Consider the following 18,912-nt stretch of genomic DNA (forward strand, 5'->3'; position numbering starts at 1 on the left):
GCCATCCCCATCAAGTTACCAATGACTTTCTTCACAGAATTGGAAAAAACTACTTTAAAGTTCATATGGAACCAAAAAAGAGCCCGCATCGCCAAGTCAATCCTAAGCCAAAAGAACAAAGCTAGAGGCATCACGCTACCTGACTTCAAACTATACTACAAGGCTATAGTAATCAAAACAGCATGGTAGTGGTACCAAAACAGAGATATAGATCAATGGAACAGAACAGAGCCGTCAGAAATAATGCCACATATCTACAACTATCTGATCTTTGACAAACCTGAGAAAAACAAGAAATGGGGAAAGGATTCCCTATTTAATAAATGGTGCTGGGAAAACTGGCTAGCCATATATACAAAGCTGAAACTGGATCCCTTCCTTACACCTTATACAAAAATCAATTCAAGATGGATTAAAGACTTAAATGTTAGACCTAAAACCATAAAAACCCTAGAAGAAAACCTAGGCAATACCATTCAGGACATAGGCATGGGCAAGGACTTCATGTCTAAAACACCAAAAGCAATGGCAACAAAAGCCAAAATTGACAAATGGGATCTAATTAAACTAAAGAGCTTCTGCACAGCAAAGGAAACTACCATCAGAGTGAACAGGCAACCTACAAAATGGGAGAAAATTTTCGCAACCTACTCATCTGACAAAGGGCTAATATCCAGAATCTACAATGAACTCCAACAAATTTACAAGAAAAAAACAAACAACCCCATCAAAAAGTGGGTGAAGGACATGAACAGACCCTTCTCAAAAGAAGATATTTATGCAGCCAAAAATCACATGAAAAAATGCTCACCATCACTGGCCATCAGAGAAATGCAAATCAAAACCACAATGAGATACCATCTCACACCAGTTAGAATGGCAATCATTAAAAAGTCAGGAAACAACAGGTGCTGGAGAGGATGTGGAGAAATAGGAACACTTTTACACTGTTGGTGGGACTGTAAACTAGTTCAACCCTTGTGGAAGTCAGTGTGGCGATTCCTCAGGGATCTAGAACTAGAAATTCCATTTGACCCAGCCATCCCATTACTGGGTATATACCAAAAGGACTATAAATCATGCTGCTATAAAGACACATGCACACGTATGTTTATTGCGGCATTATTCACAATAGCAAAGACTTGGAACCAACCCAAATGTCCAACAATGATAGACTGGATTAAGAAAATGTGGCACATATACACCATGGAATACTATGCAGCCATAAAAAATGATGAGTTCATGTCCTTTGTAGGGACATGGATGAAATTGGAAATCATCGTTCTCAGTAAACTATCGCAAGAACAAAAAACCAAACACCGCATATTCTCACTCATAGGTGGGAATTGAACAATGAGAACACATGGACACAGGAAGGGGAACATCACACTTCGGGGACTGTTGTGGGGTGGGGGGAGGGGGGAGGGATAGCACTGGGAGATATACCTAATGCTAGATGACGAGTTGGTGGGTGCAGCGCACCAGCATGGCACATGTATACATATGTAACTTACCTGCACGTTGCACACATGTACCATAGAGCCTAAAGTATAATAATAATAATAATAAATAAAATAAAATAAAATAAAATAAAATAAAATAAAAAAATGTTGTAAAAAAAATGGTTGATTTTGTTAGGTGAACTTCACTTCATTGAATTTTAAAAAAAGAAACGGGAACAAATATTTTCTATCCCAAAAAAAATCCTCAAAATATTCTAAAACATATGAAGAAATATTTAAGGAAAATAGAAAACAAAATCCACAATTGCAAAATAAATTACTGCAAGGAAAACAAATTCTTAGAACCTTTATCTGTGAAATAATACATTCACAGAGATTAACACAGAAATAATCTCATACAAAAATAACAAATTATAAAACAAAATAAGATATATCTGAAACAACCAAATAGATATGAAAAAGAATTAATTAAATGCCTTCAAAGTTGAAATATAGTCATTGAAATAAAAAATGCAATCAAACTTAAAAATAGACTCAGACAAAGAGACAATTAGTAGTGGGGAAATCACCCAGAACTTGGAAAGATAATGAAAATAAAGAGCAAATAAGGAACAAGAAAAATAGATTGAGTGATCTCAGTTGTGTTTAGTGAGAGGTTCAGAAAAAAAAAAAAAGACAGAAGGAATGGTGATGAGACAATGATTAAGAATATTCAAGAATTAAAAACTGAAACTCCCAGATCAAAAATTAAATTCAAATATGATGTTAAAAAACAGATGTATTATAGTGAAATTTCAGAACTTCCTGATTAAAAAAAACCTCAGAATAAGTCAAAGACTATCTGCAAAGGAATGACAGTTCAGCTAAGAGCTGACTTATCCACAGCAATTATAGCTACCAGAAGTTTGTAAAGTAATATCAGCAAAACATTTTTGAAAAATAACTGAACGCTATACATATCATTCAAAGGTAAAGGTGAAATAAAGACATTTTCATATGCGAAAGAGTTTAATGGAGCTTATTATCTACAGACCTTTTCATACACACATAATAAACACTGTTAAAAGAGTATGCACCTCATCCAGATCAATGATGAGTTCAGAGGGAAAAGCCTTTTAAATAAGGGGCTGGAATAAAACAACACTAAATACAGAAAACAATTTTTTAACAATAAGCTAACAAATTGTACCAACTACTGACTATAATATCAAATGACAGCTAATGATGGTTATTTTTTAAAAGTTGGAACTAAAATCTTGATAATAATAAAACCATAGAAATAAGTCTAAGTAAATCTATTAGTAATTCCAAAAATGTAAGTGGATTAAAATACCTAAAAGAAGAGAAAAAACTATTAGATTTGATTTTTAAGATACACCCAGCTATAGCCTAGTTACAAGTCTTAAATAAAACAAAGGGTTGAAAATAATGGGATGATCAAAAATTATCAAGTAAAATATGAGGCAAAGGGTTTAATAAGGATAAATTATTAAAGGAACATAATAACATCAGTATAAAATAACATGAACTTGTATTTTTCTACATCAGACAGAATAATGTAGGCTATGCTACAATAATAACTTATACTGGCTTCACAAACAAAAGGTTTATTTCTCACTCAACACGAAGTCCTAGCCAAATTTTATAACTCTGCAGACCAGCAGTTTTCCATGTGGTGACTCAGAAGTCCTGGCAGTTTCAAACCTGGCAGGCCCAATCATCTTAACATACAGTTCCTTGGTTGCCAACTGCCAAGCAGTTGGCCAGAACTTGTCACATGGCATGACCCAACTGTTAGGGAGCTGGCAGATGTGATGAAGCACATGTTTATTCAGTAATATTAAATGTCTCTGTCACAGCAACTAACAAAATGTTGTTAAAATTCATAATGTAAAACTGGACGATGATACAAAAAAAATTAACAGGAAACAATTATAATGAAAGCATTTTATCTATTTCTAATAGAGGAGAAATCAAACAGAAATAAATGATATTATATGTTGCTTTTAGACATACATACATATAGTGAAATGCTGTTCTAAAAAATGCGCATAAACGCTAATCAACACCTTCATTACAGTGGGTTGCATCTCGGGAAGAATTAAGGAAAGCAGAATTAGAAAAGGCTATACAACAAATTTCAACATTACTTATAATACTCTATTTCTTCATATTGGATACATGATACTATTTATACTATTCTTTACTACTTTCTATATATTTGAAATAGTTCATATTAATTTTTAAAAGAATAACTACATGGCTGCAATAGTTGCCTATGATGTAAGAAATTATCCCAAACGTAATAGCTTAAAACAACATACATTTATTATCTCACAGTTTCCATGGGTTCAGGGGTCAGGGCAAGGCTTAGTTGGATGGTCATTCTCATGAGGCTTCAAAGTGTTGGCCAGGCTGGGGTCTCATCTGAGGCTCAGGAACCTCTTCCAAAGTCACTTGATTGTTGACAGAATTCATTTCTTTGCACCTGTTGAATTCATGGTGACTTGCTTTTTCAAGGTCAGCAGGGGAATCTCTGACTTTAGTCAGCTAAATTGTGTATAAAGTAACATAATCATTATCTTTGCCATATATTGTAGCCTAATCAAAAAAGTGACTATATCATATTCAAAAGTCCTTCTCACACTCAAGGGGAGATTATTCAGAGCATGTATACCAGGAAGCAGGAATCTTGGGAGCCATCTAAAATTCTACCTACTATAGTCCCTTAAGAGTCTCATAATCTAGTGAAAGACATAGATATAAGGACAAAGGTTTAAAGCAATGTGAGATAAGCTATATTAGATATTGTCTTCTTTTGGGTCCCCCAAAAGCTGACCTAGATAGAAGACCTTAGGTGCAGTTTATTTGACATGATTCCAGGAAGTATATGTGAGACAGGGAATGGAGAAAGGCCAATATAAACAGTACGTTAACGAGCAGGGTACTGTGGGCACCGGGGCTAAATCCCACTGTGAACCCTGTGAGAACCATATGAAACGTGCTTCATATTTATCTCACTGGTAGATGGAAAGCCTCAAGCATCTTATCCACTGACTCTGGTCCCCTGTTGGCTGAGGCTCTCTCTCACTCTTCCAGGTTGTCACTGTGCATGGTAAGTTTCTATGGTGCCAGATAAATCCTTCATACAGTGAGGCACAGAGGCACAGATGCTTAAAGTGGGAATTGGTCAGCGTGCCAGAAACTCTACCCCACATGCAGGGATCTCAAAGCTGGACATGTAACAATATGGGGTGGGACATTAAGAACATCTGTCACAATGTGTGGATTAGGTAAATTAAGACTTGCTGCTATAACAGATAAACATACAAATCTCAGTTGCTTAATATGATGACATTTTATTTCTCACATACAGTTCAATCAGTAGGACAGTGAAGCTTTGGCAGGGTGAAAGAGTGACTGATGTGTTCCTTGCAAACGTTCAGGAACACTGCTACCTGCATCTTCAATACATGGCCCCCTAAAGATTCCTTGTCTGTATAAGCAAACAACTAACAGACAGGAGAAGAGAGAGAAGTAGATTGTGTGGAAGAAAAGTGTGAGATGGCATGGCTTCACTAAAGCACAAGTGAGCTTGGGTAACGTAGTCTAGTTGTATGCCCTTTCGAAAAAGAAATAGATCAGTTGAACAGGGTAGCATTTGCTACCCTGTTCAACAGGGTGTAGGAGGCAATTAAGTTAGCCTGGAATGCTCAGGAAAGACTGTAAAGCATAAGTGACCTTTAGGTTAAATCTTGAAGAAAGATGTGGTGATTAATTTTATGTATCAACTTGGCTGGGTCATGGGGTATCCATATATTTGGTTAAACATTATTCTGGGTATGTCTGTGAGAGTGATTCTGAATGAGATTAACGTTTGAATCAGTAAACTGAATAAAGCAGATGGCCCTTCCCAATGTGGGAGGGCCTTATCCAGCCCACTGAAGGCCTGAGTACAACAAAGAGGCAGAGTAAGAAAGAATTTACTCTTTAACCAACTATCTTTGAGTTGGGATATCAGTCTTCTCCCTTGACACTTGACTTAGAAACTTACACTCCATCAGCCCTCCTGGGTCTCAAGCCTTCAGACTCAGACTATATCTATCATCTGCAACTTGTTGACTGCAGATCCTAGAACTTCTCAGCCTCCAAAACCATGTGAGCCAATTCCTTACAGTAAATCTATATATCTATATCTATCAATATACATAAATCCTACTGATTTTATTTCTCTGGAGAACCCAGATTAATATAGAAGGTTAGAAATGTGTCATAGAATTAACAAGGAATAAAAGCATTTCAGGCAGAGCAAAAAAACAATATGGACAGAAGAACAGCTTAGAAGAACACAGGCAAGTTCAGAGAACTGAAGTAGATTTGTTTTGACAGGACCCATAGCAGGTGTGGTTATATGGAAGAAGAATCTGGAAATGTGGGCAGGACCCTGACAATAAGACTCCTGATTTTACACTGTGAAGGAAATGAAAGGCTAGAGAATTTAAAACAAAAGTATAAAGCGTTTTATGATACTACTTTAGTAACCTCAAGAAAGATGCTGTATAAGAGCAAGCAAAAGCATTTTCTGCTAAATGTTGTTAAATATCACCTGTATTGAGCTCCAGGACATTTAACAAAGGAAAGATGATGCATTCAGTCAAAAGTGCATGAGCTTGAAGTCAGGCAGGCTTGAGTTTAATGGTACCTGGCAAGTTTGCCATGAGAATCAAAGGGTTTGCATGTAAAGCTTTTAGCACAATGTATGACAAACAGCATGTGCTCAAAGAAAAAAAATTAGTTCCTTTCTTCTCTGAGCAACAAAATAAATAGCATGAGTTTATCTGAGAACTGGAGAAAAAAAATTGAATTAGTAGAAACTCTGACTTTTGGACACTGCTTGATATTGCTAATACTGTTTGTGAATAATTATGCCCTGTAAAAGGAATAACCAAAAAATTTTGAATGTGTAGACAAGATATGCAGACTCAGTAATCCCAGCCCAAGTGCTTACTGGTATATACCAGGTAGGTGTCAGAAATGTGCAACAGACTATCTAAAGAAGGGTAATAATACTGAGCCCTAACATTAGTATTGAGAAACACTGACAATTCATAATAGTCAAAGTAAAACATAGCAAGGAAATACTGTCACATTGAAATTATTTAACTCTACATTAACCAGCTGCCTAAATATATTTCTTATGTTCTATTCACTTTTTAATGAAATGTTTGTCTCTTAATAAGTTTGCATTTCATAATTAGATATATAATATTCATGCCTTGTGATTTCCCACAGAGAATTTTCAATTTATTAATTACAATTTATAGAAACCAATGTATTCTGTGTGTTTAGTTTCTAAATATATTTTTTTAAATGTATTTAAGGCATGAACAAAATTCCATACAGTGAAAATCTGTAGGAGAAGATAAACTTTATTTGATAATTCATGACCCAAATGAATAAAGGCTATTTGTTAAAAAAAGAAAAAAAAAAGAAAGAAAAGAAAAGCTAACTCAAACATTTAAAATGAATAGCATCTTTTTTGTATAAATTACTTTTGTGTTACTATTATGCCACATCCTTACTTACTTTTACTCTGCTTACCAAATATTAGATAATATAGTTTCTTTAAAAGCCTCCAATCCCTGGAGCAGTGGAGCCCTGGTTCTCAACCTTGGTTGCACCTTTGGGATCATTAGGGGACCTTTTTAAAAATACTCATTACCTAAGTTTCACCTCAGATCCATTGTAAAAATTAAAAAAAAAAATTGAGAGCAGAACCTAAGCACAAGAATTACTTTTAAAATCTCCAGAGATTGTAGAGAAATGTGCAGCTTGCATCAATCCCTATTCACACTGCCGCTATACCATTCAGGCCTTCCGTATCACATACCTGGACTCTTGCAAGAGCCACCTAACAAGTCTTCTCACCATCCTACTTCACCATTGCCAGATTAAAAGTACCCTTAAAATGCACTTATCAAACTTAACATGCTTACTGAGGGTCTTGTTAAGATTTTAAGATGAAGGTGCTAATTAAATTGATCTTGAGTGGAGGTTGAGATTCTACATTTCTTTCAAGTTCCCAGGCGATGTTTATGCTGCCGAGCCAAAAACCACAAACCACACTGATTTATGTTTTCCAGTCATAAGGAAAACTACTGGTACCACTTCCTAATTCTAGATACTTTTTCAGCTTTTTTTTCTTTTTTTTTTTATTTCACTTGGCATTTTACATTTAAAAAGTATAATTTTTCTCTTGCTTTTTAGTGAATATCCATGTTAGTTAATATGTTTAAGTAAAGACATAACATCCTTGAAGGCTTTAATCCCTTTGACAGCTCATAGGACAAGTTAGGTGTATAGTAAAGAAATCTGTTCCCCTGTGGACAGACACAGTAAGATTTAGTATTTTGAACCCTAGTAATGAGAACACTTGGACACAGGAAGGGGAACATCACACACCGGGGACTGTTGTGGGGTGGGGGGAGGGGGGAGGGATAGCATTAGGAGATATACCTAATGTAAATGACGAGTTAATGGGTGCAGCACACCAACATGGCACATGCATACATATGTAACAAACCTGCATGTTGTGTGCATGTACCCTAGAACTTAAAGTATAATAAATATATATATAGAGAGAGAGAGAGTCATATAAACTAAATATATGCCAAGGGTTGACAAATACCAGTAAAATATTTATTTAAAACTATAATTTATGGTGAGTATGAGAAAAAAAAGGTGTTATTACAGAAATAGAATTGCAAGATTAGAAAAACACATTCTAGTTGACTTAATCTGAATTCTATAATCTTCTAAGCCATCTATAATTTAAATTTTTAAAAGAATTTCTCATAATAGTCTAGAAATTAGCCATGCTATCTAATAATACATTACCAGTATTGTGTACTTATTTTAAACATATAGACTATGTTTAACATAGACTATGTTAACAATACTGTACAGTACCCTTAAAATGTATTAGGGGGATAAGTCTCCTGTTTTGTGATATTTATATATATACTTACTTGCATGACTGAAACTTTATACCCATTGAGCGACATATTAGGGGTCTCCAGAGAAACAGAACCAACAGTACATACACACACACACACAGAGCTCAATGTATTAGTCAGTTTTGGAGAAATATAGATCATGTTGTGTTCCATTTAAAACCTACTTATTGATGTAGAACATGGAACGTGTCAAAAGTGTTTAATAGCTCCCACTGCCTCCTTTGTATTTTATGTATCATTATTATGAAGAAGGGGTAGTAGAAAAAAGAAGGGGGAGGAGAAGAACTGTTGGATATATTACAAAGTCAATGTGTGTGTGTATACGTGTGTACTATTGGTTCTGTTTCTCTGGGAGAACCCTAATATGTTGCTCAATGGGTATAAAGTTTCAGTTATGCAAGATGAAACAGTTCTAGAGATCTGCTGTACAATATTGTGCTTATGGTTAACAACACCGTACAGTACCCTTAAAATGTATTAGGGGAATAGGTCTCGTGCTTTGTGATTTTCAACACAATAATTAAAAATAGGGGTCTTTACCCATAGGCAAAGCCCATAGACGAGGCCAACATATTTGAACAATGGCAGAGTCACTGAAATAAGCATAAAAACTCCTAAAATAACACCCTTTTAAAAGACAACCGTTACTTAAATATAGAAGTTCCAATGTTTCTAGATTATCCTATTACAGTCATGCATCGTTAAATGATAGGGATATGTTCTGAGAAATGAATCATTAAATGATTTCATCTTTGTGTGAACATTGTAGAGTGTACTTACACAAACATAGATGGTATAGCCTACTACACACCTAGGCTATATGGTATACACAATTGCTCCCAGGCTACAAGCCTATACAGCATGTTATTATGTGGCGCATGACTGTACTTTGTTGGTATTTAAGTTGTACTTTACTATTTGTAGGTTTTATCACTAGAAACTAAGGAGCTTTACACGGACTTTAAAAAGTTTTAAGATTGGATTTTTAAAATGGATATCAACTACTAAATCGTAGGAAGTGTTGTTGTAAGCAGACAACCACTCTCTATTTTAGGTAACAGTGCCAGATCCAGTATAAATATCATGAGTCTTGAAGTTTTAATATTTAGAGTTATCACCAGAATCACAAATACATCATAAGCTGTTACACCGGGGAAACCCTGAAAGTGTAACCTGAGAGTCTTTCCAGCTTGAGATGAATTACAAGAAATGAAGTAAATTACAAATATGTCCCCAGTCTAAGGTTAGAAAACTCATGAATTACTACACCAAAGAACCCTCAAGCCCTAGATATTATTGTAAACCTCATCTATTTTGATATTATGCATAGAACTATTTATAATATCAAAATAATATGACATTTGGGATTTCCCCTTGTAATTCCAGCATTCATAGTAGTTAAAATTTGCTTCTCAAACTACCCTTGAGTAAAAACACACATTAACATGATCAAAATGAAGTCACTGGAGGACTACTGTTGCTTAGGAACATTAAAAAATCTGGCATAGATGGAGAATTTATTATCATATGAGCCATTGAAATTAGCAATTGGTGCTTTTCCTTTGATTAGATGTTATATATCAATCTGGCACCTCTAATACTTCCCAGTTACACTGATAAATGAAATCAATTTTATATTACATTATTCAGTATCTGCTGCTTTGCTGCTTATTTTGGAAATTAAATTGTGCCCTTATAAACCTGAAAATACAAACTATGGAAATGCAAAGACAACATACCAAGTGATTGGTTTTCTGTTGTAAATATTTTTACCATATTCTAAGCTTTGCTAAATTTTGTATTGTTTTTATTTGTGTATTTCAAATTTTTCAACTTGAAATAATTATAGAATCACAAAAAGTTGAGTACAGAGAGGTCTCTTGTACCTATCATCCAGATTTCTCTGATGGTAACATCTTACATTACCCCAGTGCATTTTCAGAACCAGGAAATTGATGGCCCAATACAGTGAACTAGACTACAGATCTTACTCAAGTATCACTGGTTTTTGCATGCACTCATTTTTTTTTTTGTTTTTATGTACAATTCTAAGACATTTTATTAAATGTGTTTATTTGTCCAAATGGCCATGTGCTTCTAGTTCTCTTTGTCACCTTTCCTCCTTATCAGGGAAAACAAGGAATTGATACATTTTTCAAAGGCTACTGATGCAAGAGCCCTTACTCAAAGAAAAATATGTTGGTGATTTCTGATCACTAACATATTATATGTCCTAGCAATTTACATTTACTGTTGTAGAAATAAATGGCTTGCATTTCAGATTTTCATGAAAAAGATAAGCCTGCTAACTCGGAAATTTATTATGTGTAGCATTAGTTTGAAATGTGACATCTTAATGTGAAAAATAAAAAAAAACTATTTCAACTATTTGTTTTGTCAGCTAACTTTTACAGTTGTATAACACATCATTTTTCTTAGATAAGCTCAATGTATTAGTCAGTTTTAGAGAAATATAGATCATCTTGTGTTCCATTTAAAACCTATTTATTGATGTAGAACACGGAATGTGTCAAAAGTGTCTAATTGTTCCCACTCCCTATTTTGTATTTTATGTATCATTATTATGATAAAGGGGTGGTAGAAAAAAGAAGGAGGAGAAGAACTGTTGGGTATATTACAAATTCAAACTCAGAAAACAAAGAGAAAATAATGTTTCCTATTTGATTTCAAATACTAGATTATTAGAATAAGATAAAGAACAATTTGACATATTGCTTAGAAGTTTATCTAAGAGGGCAAATCAAATATAACTCCAGATGTAAGCCTAAAAATGACTTTCTCATATTATACCTTAAAGCTTTTATAATAATCCAGAGAATATATCATATTATTATGACATAAAATGATTCATTCTTATCTCAGGAGAGTATAACGTCATAAACAATTTATTTGCTCAGTCAGTATATTAGTTCATTTTCATACTGCTAATAAAGACATACCCAAGACTAGGTAATTTAGAAAGGGAAGAGGTTTGATTGACTCACAGTTCAGCATGGCTGGGGACACCTCAGGAAACTTACAAATCATGGCAGAAAGGGAAGCAAACATACCCTTCTTCAAATGGTGGCAGGAAGGAGAAGTGCTGAGCAAAAGTGGGAAAAGCCCCTTATAAAGCTATCAGATTTATTGAGAACTCACTCACTATCACAAGAAAAGCATGAGGGTAACTACCCCCATGATTAACTTACCTCCCACCAGGTCCCTCCTATGACATATGGGGATTATAGGAACTACCAATTCAAGATGAGATTTGGGTGCGGACACAGCCAAACCTGATCAATGTCCTAAGACTGGATAAAACGACCTGGTGAATAAGTAACTAGAGAAAGAATGAGGGGCAATAGCCAGGTGCGGTGGCTCATGCCTGTAATCCCAACACTTCGGGAGGCCAAAGCATGCAGATCACTTGAGGCCAGGAGTTCAGGACCAGCCTGGTCAACATGGCGAAACTCCATCTCTACTAAAAATACTAAAATTAACTGAGTGTGATATCACATGCCTGTAATCCCAGCTACTCAGGAGGCTGAGGTGTAAGAATCATTTGAACCTGGGAGGCAGAGTGTAAGGGAAGTGGCTGTGCTTTAGTCAGGAGTAGGCTGAGGCAGCCTTCTGGTGCAGCATGACTCAGCGGGTTTGGAGCACAGGCGCACAACCCTGCACATTATGTAACCACACTGCGTGAGGCACATTAGGCAATCACCCATGTGAGCTCGTGCTTGGCTCAGAGCCACTATTGTCTGTAAAAGATATAACTACCCTGCTGATGCTGTACATACACCTTGCTCACACCCAAAGAAAGAGTAAAGCCATGTTGAAATTATCTACAATTCCTCAAGTGTTTTTCCAGCTACCCACCACTTGCCCACCAACTTCACTCAGACCTCAGTTAGAACCTGACAATTGGCATCACAAACAGGATCCTGAGGTGAGTGAGCCTTCAGTCCCTGCTGCCTCTGGGTGGCTCATGTGGCCACAACATGGGCTGTGGTACCCAGTGGCAGCTGTGCTTCTCAGATGGGCTCTGGTAGAAACCTGGGCATTGGTAGCTGGGTCCCTCATGAGCATGGAGAAGGCACTGAAGCAGCTGGAAGTGCAGAGCACCAAGGAGCGAGCTTTTGCCGGCAGAGTTGGATGGGCATTTTTGACTGCACTACAAGAAGTACATACCAAGTCCCTGAGGGATGCAGCACAGGTAAGGGCCCTCCAGGTGCAGGCACAGAGCCTGGAGGCCTGGCTACACAGCTCAGAAAAAGAGTTAAAAGCTGCCATGAATGGGGACTTCCAGATGCAGGCAGGGCACCTGGAGACCTGGCTACAGAGCTTTGACAAGGAATTAGAGGCTGCTGTGAATGCAGGCCTGGGTCCCTGGTCTCAGCCAGAGATTCCCACTCTGATACAGAGGAGGAACAACCCCCACTGTGATCTCACCCAGTGGTCTGTCAGAAGGTAGATCATGAACAGCCATTGAGGCCCCAAGGGCAGGCTCAAGGACCTGACACTGTAATGCAACATACTTCATATACTGCCTTTACCCCAACTGAGTTGTGGGAATTAGGAAAGCAGTGCCTCCAGGGTCTAGGGCAACCTCTGCCTGCATGGATGTTTCATTTATGGGAAAAGGGAGCAGATAGTATTTTCTGTTCCACCTCTGAGATGGAAAAGCTAGCCTCGATCACGACTCACCCCTCCCTCCATCAGCAGTTGCAGGTGAGCAGGAGGTTGGCACAAGGGCAAGGTGACCACACCCTGATTGAGTGGCTATGGGAAGCCATACAAACTGTGGAATGACACTGGTGAAATACCCAAAACCGTGACTAAATGGCAGTCATATGCCAATTTGGTGCAAGTCATTGGGGAGATGGGTAAGTGGCAGGCTATGTTTGACCTGAATACCCAGGGGCCAGATGATGAACATTTCGCCTCCCACATGAGGGATCTCGTGTTGGGTTCCATTCCCCCGAGTGCCTTTGGATCCCTAGCTGCTGTCCTCACCCCATACATAGGGTGCTGCATACATGAAGTGACCACTGCTATGGCAGCTCTCGGGGAAGTAGAAGGCCATCAGTGGGACCGAGGGGTCTGTGCAGTAAAGAAGGGGAAAATGTTCTGCTTGTGGGGCCCCCCATCCCATGGGGCCTTTCCTGTTTGATTATGGAGCTGGCCAAGGTGCCCAGCTTGGGAGGACACTGGATGACTAGAGGCCACATGTGGAATTAGCAATCGACTGGTTCCCCACCAATGTACAGTGGGTGTTGCTGCTGGTGGATACTGGCGCAGATCACAGCCTTGTTTATGGGGAACCAGATAAGTTTCTGGACAAACCTGCTTACATTGACGGTTATGGAAGCTGGTTAGTAACAGTGAAACCTGTATCTCTGCACCTTAGTATCTGCCATTTGGCTCCCCATTTAAATACTCTGTATGTCTATCTCATACCAGAATACATTCTGGGGGTGGACCATTTACATGGCCTGGTGTTACAAACCATGGCTGCTGAATTCAGACTCTGAGTGCATGTGATGAAGTTGGTGCTGTGTGGACATACACATCACCAGCTTCAGGTCTTGCCACAACCCCAACGAGTTACGTCCACCGAACAGTATCATTTGCCAGATGGGCATACAGAGATAACTGAGATAATTAAAAAGCTGGAGTGCAGATAGTGCAAGGAACCCACAGCCTATATGATTCTCCAGTGTTGCCAGCTAGAAAGCCTGATGGAACTTGGAGGATGATGGCAGACTGTCAGGAACTGAATAAAGTAACACCACCTTTGCATCCAACTGTACCATCAGTCATGGATTTGATGAACCGTATGACAATGGAACTGGGACCTTACCACTATGTAGTGGACTTGGCCAATGCATTTTTCTCCATTGATATTGCTTCGGAGAGCCAGGAACAGTTCACCTTCACATGGGACAGGTGACAATGGACTTTTACAATGTTGCCACAGCACTCTGTGCTTGGCCCCACCACATGTCATGGTCTTGTTACCACGGATTTAGCCACCTGGCAATGTCCAGAAGGGGCCTGCCTATTCCAATATATTGATGATATTATGTTAACCTCTGATTCTCTTGCAGATTTAGAAGGAAGAGCGCCCCTCTTGCAGCAACATTTGGCAGCATGTGGTTGGACTGTCAATAAATCCAAGGTCCAAGGACCTGGATTGGATTATCTGCCAAATTTTTGGAAGTTATCTGGTTGGGTAAGACAAAGGCCATCCGAGAGGCTATCATTTATAAGGTTCAGACATACCTCCAGCCCTCTATGGTGAAGCAGCTGCAAACTTTTCTGGGCCTCCTGGGATACTGATGGACATTTGTGCCCCATTTAGCTCAAATGATAAAAACCATTGCATCTGTTAACAAAGAAGGGCTCTACCTGGGATTCAGATGATGCGGCTGAGACCACCTTCCTGGCAGCCAAGTGGGCTATTCAGCAGGCACAAATCCTATGGGTAGTTGACCAGGGGTGCCCGTTTGAGCTGGATGTGCATGTGACCACAGATGGTTTTGGTTGGGGCCTATGGCAGCGCACAGAGTGGCTGAGAATGCAAGTAGGCTTTTGGTCCCAACTATGGAAGGAAGCTGAGCTCTAGTTTTCCTTGACAGAGAAACAGCTAGCAGCTGTATATGCCTCTCTTCAGGCTTGTGAGAGTGTGACAGGATGGGCTGCAGTTGTCATGCAGATGACTTACTTGATAGCGGGATGGGTGTGTTCATGGGCAATGACCTCCTGGACTGGGATGGCACAGACATCCACTTTGGTGAAGTGGGCACCTACTTGGATCAGTGGAGTACAAGTCCCTTAGCAGCAGAGTTGCAAGAGATCTTGTGACCTGTAGTCCTAATGCAAGACAAGACCACGGGGCCTGAGCCACATCTAGACTCTGAACTTTCACCATTTAAGGAAGGGCATCCCCCCTTCCTGATAGGGCATGGTACACAGATGGGTCTAGCCGAGGTGCTACTACAGCTTGAAGGTGCAGTCCAACCAAGTGCTGACATCATATGGTTTGAAACCAGGTAAGGACAAAGTAGCCAATGGGTTGAACTTAGAGCAACAGATGCAATGGTTATTATCCTTTGAGCTAAATAGGGCACAAATGTCCATCAGTATCCCAGGAGGCCCAGAATGGCCCAGTATGGATGGTGATCACCAAGGAGGTGACACCTATGGTATCTGTACCGATAGCTAGGTGGTCTATCAAGGCTTAACCTTGTTGTTAATTACCTGGAAAATACAGAAGTGGCTAGTCAGCCACCAACCCATTTAGGGCCAAGCCATGTGGCAAGACCTCTGTGAAATGGGTCATCAGAAAGATAACTATTTATCATGTGTCAGGCCATATGCCTTTGGCCACCCCCGGCAATGATGAGGCAGATGCCTCAGTCAAGGTCCAATGGTTAGAGTCAGTACCTACATGAGATGTGGCCTTGTGACTACACCGGAAACTTGGACATGCCAGGGGTAAACTGATGCAACAGGTCAGTAAATGTTGGGGTCTGTCCCTGCCCACACAAGATATTTGGGAGGCTTGTCAGAAATGCCCAGCTCAGGCATACCCTAAATGGAGGCAGATGCTCAGTGTTACACAACAAGTGATGATAGGGCAAGTGCCCTTGACTAGATGGCAAATATACTACATAGGGCCACTGCCGAAGTCACAAGGGTATACGCATGCACTAACAGCTGTGGACACAGCCACAGGCCTATTGTTCACCTATCCTTGTAGGGCGGCCAACCAGCAGAGCACCATCCAGGCCCTGCAACATTTATGTGCTATGTATGTTCGCCTCCTGGCTGTTGAGAGTGATAGGGGAACACATTTCACTGGACAACAGCACAACAATGAGCACAACAAACGGACATAAAGTGGGGATTCCGTGTGCCATACAACCTGCAAGCTGTGGGTATGATTGAGTGATATAATGAGCTCTTGAAGAATGGGTTATGCTTGCATGTCACAACCCTATCTTTGTGGAGCTGGAGTTCCAGACTGGACCTGGTGCTCCAAACCTTGAATGAACGGGCATGGAAAGGCAGCCTGGCCCTGCCCCCATTCAGTTGCAGGTAAGTACCAATGATGACCTCCTCCGACCAGGTAGGGGGACAAATGGTAACCTGTTGTTGCCTATCCCAATGTCCCTGAAGGTAGGAGAACAGAAAACCTGGCTGTGGCCATGGACCCTCCAACCACCACCCCCGCCTCCGCCAATGCCAGTGGTTGGCCATTGTAGCTCCCTGGAGGAGGGCTTACAGTATGACTTGCATGTCATTCCTTGGGTGTTTAAAACAAGGGCCCCACAGTTGACTGTTCATAGGGGAACAGCCAGGGAAGGAACCCTCCTCCAGGGGATATATGTACTGTCTGTATGGCCTATTATGAGCTCCCCCTGTGACTCCGGTGCAGATACAGGACTCAAAGGAACCATGGCGAGCTGAGAAGGTGTGGTACCATCGCCCAGGGCAAAAGCCCTGGGTGGTTGCATTGTCATTCAGGGATGAAAGGTCAGCCTGTATTTTGCCTGAGAGACGTGATTTACCTCTGTTAGTATCTGTGCCTGCTGTGTCATCTTGACCATAAGTTAACATGCTCCAACTGCATTATGGACTGGGTCCACACCTATGCTGAGGTGACCAATGTTTCCAACAGATGGATCTGCACTGCCCTTCCAGAAGCAGCTGCTGTGGATGGCTTACCTTGGCACATAAAATCAGGGCCTGCAGATAACTCAACACGGCTGGAGACTTGGGGTCTGATGGCCGACACCTGGAATACAACGCAGCAAGCTTTGGACAAAGGATGCTGCAAAACCCATGGTGCACCTGCCCCCCCTTGCTGGCCCATAGTGTTTATGATGGGTGAGGCTGGCTAGTGGGGGAACATGTAGTACCCCTGGCCTAGGCACCATGGTGCATAGAGCAACACTGGGGTAATACCAATGTGGGATGGGTACCCATCACAGCCTGTGAAAAAATAACAGGTATCACCACACCAAAGGTGTGGTAGAACAAGCAGCCCCAGTAAGGTCAGCTCCAATGGACTTTGTGCCCCCTGGGGGTTTATGGGTCTGTAGAGACACAAGGTGGCCTTACCTATCAGCAGACTGAACTAGACGTTGTACCTGGGGGTGGCCTTATGTACCTGCCATTGTTCCCACATTGCCCAGACACCCACATAACCAGGAAGCTCTACACTCTCAGTTTTTGCAGGTTCGACGAGCCCCCTGGTGGTTCTACTTCTTGGCAATGACTATCTCTGGAGTGGGTGTCAAGCACAAGTTACTGCTCTTGCAGAGCACACCACTCAGGCTCTGAATTACACCCGAGTGGCCCTCCTCCTGTTAACACCTTACTGATAAGATCAGTAAGGTGGCGCTGCAAAACCAAATGGCCTTAGACATAATAACTACTGCCCAAGGAGGCACCTGTTCTCTTTTAGGAATATAATGTTGTACCTTTATTGCTGACAATCAGCAGAACATGACAGCAGCCCTGCAACAGTTCTCACAAGAGATTAATGGAGTCGAGAGCCTTACTGATGCCCCCCTGCAGAGATGGTGGGCATCCTTAGGCTCTGGCCAATGATGGGCCCTAATAGTCATAAGTAGCATATCTGGTGTCCTAGTAGTGAGCTGTTGCTCTCCGTATTGTTGTTGTGGGTTATGGATTCAGGGCTCTACCCTATGGGCACGTGTCCCTGCCCAGAGGATGCCCTCAGCCTAGGGGGTGGAGTGTAAGGGAAATGGCTACGCTTTAGTCAGGAGTAGACTGAGGCGGCCTTCTGGCACAGCATGACTCAGCAGGTTTGGAGTACAGGTGCACAACCCCACACATTAACCATGCCACATGAGGTGCATTAGGTGATCACCCACATGAGCTTATGCTTGGCTCGGAACCACTATTGTCTCTAAAAGGTATAACTGCGCTGCTGATGCTGTACATAGAGCTTGCTCATGACCAGAGAAAGAGTAAAGCCATGTCAAAACTGTCTACTATTCCTCAAGTGGTTTTCCAGCTACCTGCCATTCGCCCTGCTGACTCCCCTCAGACATCATTTAGAATCTGACACAGAGATTGCAGTGAGCCAAGATCATGTCACTGTACTCCAGCCTGGGTGACAGACTACTGGTGTATTTACCAGTACTTGTCTATGGTTAATCAGTTAAATCAGCCCATTCATTCATGCAAATCAGCCTGAGGGTGTGATCAACAACCTTCTATGAATAATTGATAGTCTCTTTTACATGGCTACAAACTATATCCCATGTAAGAGAGACACCCTTTCCAAATGCAAACCATAGTTCTCGTTATGTAATCCTATAAAAGAAGTCAATGGGTCAGTGAGAATCTACCACTATCAATCTCCATATGCCTCCATGTTTGAATAATGATAGCCTATT

The 18,912-nt window shown here is 40.3% G+C and overlaps 1 long non-coding RNA gene across 1 annotated transcript in view; it reads right to left on the reverse strand.

The window, feature by feature from the left end:
- Positions 1-2,358: 2,358 nt before the first annotated feature.
- LOC129031418 (uncharacterized) overlaps positions 2,359-18,912 on the reverse strand; it is a 60,283-nt gene continuing 43,729 nt past the window's right edge. Inside the window, exon 4 of the long non-coding RNA XR_008501034.2 lies at positions 2,359-4,013. This is a non-coding gene — a long non-coding RNA (uncharacterized LOC129031418). The remainder of the gene's footprint in view (positions 4,014-18,912) is intronic.

This window comes from Pongo pygmaeus, chromosome 11 (genome assembly GCF_028885625.2).
Source record: "Pongo pygmaeus isolate AG05252 chromosome 11, NHGRI_mPonPyg2-v2.0_pri, whole genome shotgun sequence".
NCBI classification, from domain to species: Eukaryota; Metazoa; Chordata; class Mammalia; order Primates; family Hominidae; genus Pongo; species Pongo pygmaeus.